The sequence below is a fragment of the Colobus angolensis genome, unplaced genomic scaffold, assembly GCF_000951035.1.
Source record: "Colobus angolensis palliatus isolate OR3802 unplaced genomic scaffold, Cang.pa_1.0 Scaffold272, whole genome shotgun sequence".
NCBI lineage: Eukaryota > Metazoa > Chordata > Mammalia > Primates > Cercopithecidae > Colobus > Colobus angolensis.
In genome coordinates, this window is record NW_012115955.1 from 2,761,582 (window position 1) to 2,768,543 (window position 6,962).

Genomic DNA, 6,962 nt, shown 5'->3' on the forward strand with positions numbered 1-6,962 from the left:
TCTTAAAAAAAAAAAAAAAAAAGAAAAAGAAAAAGTAAAAATATACATTGTATTTGATTCTAGTCAAAGAATATGAAGAATACTTTGATTTATTGCCTCAAATATCCCTAACACTAGAAATGTTCTTTGTCTCAGGAATGACAGAATAAAGCAGTTCATAATGTGGGTTTGACAGGCGTAGCTTTCAGCCCATGATGTACTGGATTAATATTTTAGCTAATTGCATGACCCCAGCTCTGTCGTGAGCAGGAGTTGCAGTCACCAGGCTCCTGTGGTGAATGTCGTCCTGCCCACGTTCTTGTTCCATTCTGCGAGGCAGCCATCACGAGCTGCCATGGGAGGTGCTCCGCCCTGAAAGCTCTCTCCAGGCCAGCCTGAGTGTGGCATCCACATGAGCACAAGTTCAGCACCAGCTGACCCCCAGCCCTTCACTCTTCACCCTTCCTGGGTCTCCAGTTTCTCATCTCCAAACTTAAAGTTTGCATTCATGGTCACAAAAGGCTCCCGGGAGAGAAGGAGGGCGCTTGGCTTGACTGTTCTCTACAGTACGCCTTCGTTGCTTCCCTCTTCCCTCTTCCACCCTCAGCCCCCAGGGAGGCTGCTCCCTCCACAGCAGCTGGGTGCCCTTCTGGGTAAAGTGCCCTCTGCTTCCTCTCTGCATCTTGCTGAGATGGCCCTGTCCCTCTATCCCTGCCCCTGTAGGTTATTAGAAATCTTCTAGCGAGAAGGGCGCAAAGCCTGGTGCCGGGTGGCACTGTGCGTGTTAGCAGGTTGGACGGCTCATCCTTGGGACTGAGTTGCTCAGTTTAAGGAATTTTAGACTTGGCATCTGGGTTCAAGCGTGTCCCTGTCCTGACTATGTCCCGAGCTGCGGGCCAGGGCAGAGCACCACATCTTTCATACAGTGTCCCTGTCTTGTTCATCTCTGAGACTCAGAGACCTAATTTGTGTGGCTGTCACCTGTGCCCGCTCAAGTCACATTGCTACCTTCCTTTAGCACCTGGACACCTCAGCCAGACCTCCCTCCCTGGGACCCCTTGACCAGAGGCAGTACCGGGAACCTGTGCCCCTTGCTGCTGGCACACATGGGCAGGTGCCCGTGTCACTGAGCCCAGCCATGTCCCAGGCCTGCACCCTCCCCTCTCAGGGCGCACTGCAGCAGTGGGAGTGCCTGTCGCTGCCGCCTGCTAGGGTTGGTGCTCGGCAGGGTTGGGTGCAGAGGCTGGGATCTGGCGGCCGCACCTGCAGTGTCAGAGACTCAGGGCGAGCCTCACACCTGCCCTGCTGCTTGTCCTGTGGTTGTTTGTTTATTCAATACCAAGTGTGGGCGACCAAGGTTGGGCAGTACTCACTGCATCGTGCTTCCTTATAGGCTGAGGACAGATGCCTGCTGCTGTGGGAGGAAAACCTGGCCTGCAGAAAACTAAAAACTGCCAGAACTGCACGAGCCACTCTTCACTGCACTGTGCAATGCCCACTAGTATCAGGCCACTCGTGGGGGTGGACATGCTGGACTACAGAACAGCCAGGGCCTCGCAGCCCCTAACAGAGGAGGCCACATGCTTCCTGGTTCAGGGTCGTCTGCCCAGCTGGGAGCAGGCCGTCTGGCTGCAGCACTGTCCAGCAGCTCTGTGCATGCTCACCTCCCAAGTTTGCCCTCATTGCTACCTCTTGACTGAGCTGCCTTCGTGATTCCTGAGTCCAAGGCTGGACATGAGAGCTCAGAAAGCCTGAGTGACTTGCCCAGGGCTACAGCTGCTTCCTTGGGACTTCCCCTCTGGCCCCATTGTCCCGTGGCCCTAGGCAGCTCGCCCATCCTGCCACGGAGTCCCCGGATGACTGCAGTAGTGGCCAGGCCTGCAGCGTCCTCAGGCACTAAGGAGCTTGCCGTTGCCAGGCGCCCTGCCGCTCCGTGGGTGGACAATGGTGTGCATGGCTCGGGTGCTGGGCCACAACCCCCCACACCCTCCTCTAAGGCAAGCTTTCTTCTCCTTCCTCAGCCCGGGGACTGGTCCCTGCTCCACGAGCCCCTGAATTAGCCCACACAGGAAAACAATCGGGTCCACATCGCTGAACAGTCCCGCTGTTTAAAAGGAAGAGAATGGGACAGGCTTGTTCCACAACCTGCAGAGAAGGCTCACCACGGGACCTTGTCCCTGCGCTGAAGGGCGCCTTGTTGTGGCTGGAGCAGTCCTGGCCTGAGCCCCGACTAATAACAGAGCCCTTGAAACCCCTGCAGTCAGGACAGACGTCCCAGGCGGGCAGAGGCCCCGCGTGAGGATGGGACGGCTGGGCCAGATGGTGTCCTGAGTATCCATCCTCCGTGGTGGCTGGGGACGTGCTGACCAGTGTGGGACCAGGAGCATGGCCCCCGGAAAGGTGAGGCCAGCCGGGCAGGGGCAGGGGCTTTGGTTTTCTTTGTCATTTGGTAAGTGGTCTTGTGTTCTCATTTCTCACCGCTCACTGGGGTTGAGTGAGAATGAGCTGAGTAAGTGGCCTTCTTTCTAATGTGAGGGGACCCAATGACCTGCTGTCCTTCTGGACAACCAGATGAAAAACACACTTGAGTGGACCTTACAGGCTTCACCCCAGAGCTTTGCACTCCTGTGCTTTGAAGGCAACAGAAGTGCAGGATGTTGTCTGAGAATTCCGTCCATCTGTAGCTGGCCAGAGAGCGTCTGAGAAGTCAGGGCTGAGGCTGTGATTCTGGGGCGGGGGTTGGGGGGCGAGGGGGGAGTTGCGGGAAGCGCTTCCTTGGCCTGGGGCTATCCTTGCTTTCTTTACCTGGACAACCGATTGGGACGTGGCACTGCAGATATGGACACTGGGCGGTGTTTATGCCCTTCCTTCATTTAAATTTCACATTCTCTAAGTTTCTCTGTTTTGCACAGCCTCTGTAAGGAAAGGCTGGGCCTGCAACCTGTGGGCGTGGCCCTGGGAGGGGTGCACCCAGACCAGGTTGTCCAGGGGCAGGCAGCAGGCTGATCGGGGGCCGGGTGGGGCGTAGGTGGAGCCTGTAGGACTTGCTCTGCATAAAGCCATGGGTGTGGCTGCTGTTCAGCATCTTTGCTGACACAGAGACCTGGGTGGCCTGTTGTCACTGGGTTCTGTAAATCAAAGTACATGCCCAGCATTGTGTCTAGTATGGTCCAGGTGTGTGAAAGTCAGAGAGCCCTGGGAGTCTGCTGTCTCCGTCTCTGCGATTTGGGGAAAGGAGGAGGGTCCAGAAACAAACCAGAAACTCCACAGCTCCTGCTTAGGAGCCTCAAGGAAAGAAACAGGGCAAAGCAGCCAGAAGGCTGGGAACTGGAGGGCCAGTGCTGGGACTAGAATTTACATCGGAATGGGGGCTGTGAATGGGGATGCTTGTAATCCTTCCAGAATTGGGGTAAAATTTGCATCTGAATGACTCATCAAGTCAAGATTCCCATGGAATGTACTGGTTTTCTGGTTATTTTCCAGGTCCTGTTAATGGTCATTTGCATGTTTACTCAACCAGCATTCTTAAAATTAATATTACCTTACGACTGCCTTTATCATGACTCTCTTAGTGGGGATTTCTGTCCTCTACATGCCCTGGGGGGTGTGTAGCCCCTGTGCACTCCCTGCCTTGGCCGGCCCCTTCCCCCATGCAAGGGGCCCAGGTAGACTCTGAGCTCTTAGACCAGCAACTCAGCCCTCAGATGTGTTTGGTTGGAACTTCCTAGTATTAAAAATATATGGATTAATTACCTCGCAGCATTTGAAGGTTTTTGTTTTTCAGGAGAAAAAAATCAAGAACTATTGCACGCACTGGGCCACATTGCAGAAGGCTGGGAGGTGCAGTGGCCTCTTCAGACAGGGCCTGGCCCAGCTGCCCTGCCTCCCCTTTACATTCCCTGACAGGGCCTGGGAGACTTCACTCAAAGGGTCATGGCTGCACATGCCAGGGGTCTGCAGGAGGATGAATGATGCCCCAGTACCTTGGGGCATCCCTCATGCCTGGAACCTGTGAACATTTCCTTACATAGTAAAGGGATTTTGCAGATACGATTCAGTTAAGAACCTTGAGATAGGGAAATTCTCCTGGATTTTCCAGGGTGATCCCTAAATGTAATCACAAAGTTTCTTAGGAGAGAGAGACAGGCGGGCAGAGAGGAGAGAAGGTGCTACACTGCTGGTCGGGGGAGGAAAACTTTCCCTCTGCTTTCTCAGGTTCTGTTTCTAGGGCCTGCGAATTAAACTGACGAATGACATTAACAGGAGAAAAGACAGACTAACATTTTCACATGCACGAAGCTTCACGAAAGAAAGTGAAAACCCAAAGACGCAGTAGATTTGGGGGCCTGCATACCGTTTTGACATAGGTCTCAGTGGAGATTGAGAAGGCGCCCAACGCCGTTATGCTGACGTCTTCCCTTCTAGAGGTTTCTAGGGGCCTGGCTGGCTCCTAGACCGAGACCCCTCCCTCCTGTACCTACCTGTGTGCTGGATGGGGACAGCATGCATTGTGGAGACGGTGGATGGACCCCACTGGTTGGCAGCGGGTGACTGGGGAGACTGGGTGGGCCTTGTCGTACATTACTGCTGCTCCAGGGCCAAGGTCTGGCTGGTCTTAAAACGTGAACAGCTGGAGACACTGTGGTATGCGTGGTCCACGTCATTGGCACTCCTGGTGTGCTCCATGTGTTACGGCGTCTCTCCCCAGAGCGGGGTAGTCCTCACATGCCAAGTGCTATGTGTGAGTCATGCACAGATGCCTGCCCACGTCTGCATGGGGGCTTCTGCAGCTCATCATAGCGTCCACATCACCCAGTCCAGAAGGGAGTGGTGGCGCTCTGGCTGGAGCTGCCCAGTGTGACCCGCACTTAGTGCAGAGCTGCTGGGGTTCACTGGTACCAGCATCCAGAGACTCTGAGAGATACTGTCTTAGCCTCGGGACAGTCTGCACCTAGGGCCATGCTCTTGTGTGTAGTGGGACAGCAGAGGGCTTTGTGTCTCCCTGTTGCCCCCGGACCCTGTGACCCTCTGGGCTTCTGTCCTGGATGGTGTCCACCCTGTACTTGGGCAGACCCTGATGGCTTTGGTGGAAGCCCGTGCTCAGCCACGTGCAGGGGCGGGAGGACCCTCCCAGAGGGGGTTAAGCAAAATGCCAAGAGGTGGATGCATCTGACCTGCTGTGCTTGTGCACAGTCCCTATCCAGGACACACACCATGGGCTCAGAAGCCATAGCATGTGGCACCGGCTGTGTTCACAGTCTGCAGTGACTGCTGGTTAGACAGAGGTCATGGGAGCCCCTCTCTGCTGATTGGAGACCCCTCCCCGCCGATTGGAGACCCCTCCCCACTATCAAGGACTCCATCAGTGCTGACCATGCTGCAGTGGCCCACTGGCCGCCTGGTCCCCTGGAAGTGGGCAGGTCCCCTGGTGGCCCCACACTCAGTCCGTCTGCTGCAGGCTGCCGTCTCTGCAGTTGCACTCATGGGGGACTCGTGGCAGCCTCAGAGGGTCACTGCTACATCCGTGCCCCTATAGCAGGGGCATGCACACATCTGTGCTCCAGCCTGCTGTAGACAGTGAGGTGAGAAGTCCCTGTGAAGAGCTGGCTTTTGCCCTGTGCCCAGGATGCAGCAGCAGCACTTGGCAAGCTTGGCAAGCCCAAGAGCCAGCTCTGCTATGTTCCCCACCATCGTGCACACCGTGACGCTTCTGTGTTTGCACCGTGGTAACAGAGGTCCCCTTCAGGTTGCCTTATAAAGGTGGGGTCACTATCCGGACCTGACTGGCTGCAGAAGAGATTTCTGGCCCTGGTGAATAGTGCTGTTGCGAACACGGGTGTACACATGTTTCTGAGACTTCTTTGTGTACATACACAGAGTGGGATCTCAGGATCACATGGTTATTCTAATGTTTTAAGGGACCATTGTGATTCCCACAGTGGCTACACTATATTACATTCCCACAGCAAAGTGCAAGAGTTCCAGCTTCTCCACATCCTCACCAACACTTGTTGTGTTCTGTTTTTTTTTTTTAGTAGTGGCCACCCTGATTGGTGTGAGGAGGTTGGGGGGTTGTTTTTGCTTTTTAACCTCATTTTCACATGGGTATTAAGTATCATTTGCCTGCAGCACCAGATCTATTTTTATCGTTGAGGGCCTGCAGATCCCCAGAGGGTGTGCCCGCTGCACTGGTGACCAGAGATAGAGGCAGGGCACTCAGAGGAGGAAGAGCCGTGCAGCCAGTGGTCTTATTGCTACCCTTATGACAGAGTGCTGGAGGGTGCCCCTCACACTTGCCTCAGACAGTTTCAGGACCTCACTGTGGCCACACTGATCATCCTGGGTTTTCAGATCTCAGCTCCCAACTCCCCAGGGTCCTGTCCTCAGATCTCCAGGCTTAGTCAGGGTTACCATTCCACTATCTAGTAAAAATGACCCAATCCATTCCGTGGTAGTATATTTATATAATACTACTTATATTAGTAGTTAACATTTATTGTGCCAAGCGGTGTTATGAATAATCCAGGTACCTTTTGTGGCCACCTCTGTCTTATGGATGGAAGTCAAGGGGCAGAGGGCTAAGTGGCCAGTCCAGGACTTTACAGTTGGTAAGGGTGGGCCCAGAGGTTGCAGCTGGGCTGCCAGGCTCCTGTGCCATGTAAACATGCCTCTCCTGGGGGAACAGATGGACAGGTCAGGGCTTGCCATGGCAGAGCAGCACAGAAGGGAAGGTGCACTGAGGTATGGACACAGAGCGATGAGGACAGCATAGATGAACCAGAGCTTGTATTGGGGCCTTGACTCTACGGATCCCAGTCTGGCCAAGGGAGGGGCTGGGAACATGTCCTTGAGGAGGCTGGAATGTGCTTTGGGGGCTTCAGGGCCACCTTCTTTTTTGCTGAGGTGAAACCATCAAAAGAGAAAATCTTGCTGGATACGGTGGCTCACACCTGTAATCACAGTGCTTTGGGAGGCCGAGGTGG

At 54.5% G+C, this 6,962-nt stretch overlaps 1 protein-coding gene across 1 annotated transcript in view; it reads left to right on the plus strand.

The window, feature by feature from the left end:
- Nucleotides 1-2,217: 2,217 nt before the first annotated feature.
- SEMA4D (sema domain, immunoglobulin domain (Ig), transmembrane domain (TM) and short cytoplasmic domain, (semaphorin) 4D) overlaps nucleotides 2,218-6,962 on the plus strand; it is a 74,578-nt gene continuing 69,833 nt past the window's right edge. The window contains exon 1 of the mRNA XM_011948015.1: nucleotides 2,218-2,379. The gene's annotated coding sequence lies outside the window, so the exon portion shown is untranslated. The remainder of the gene's footprint in view (nucleotides 2,380-6,962) is intronic.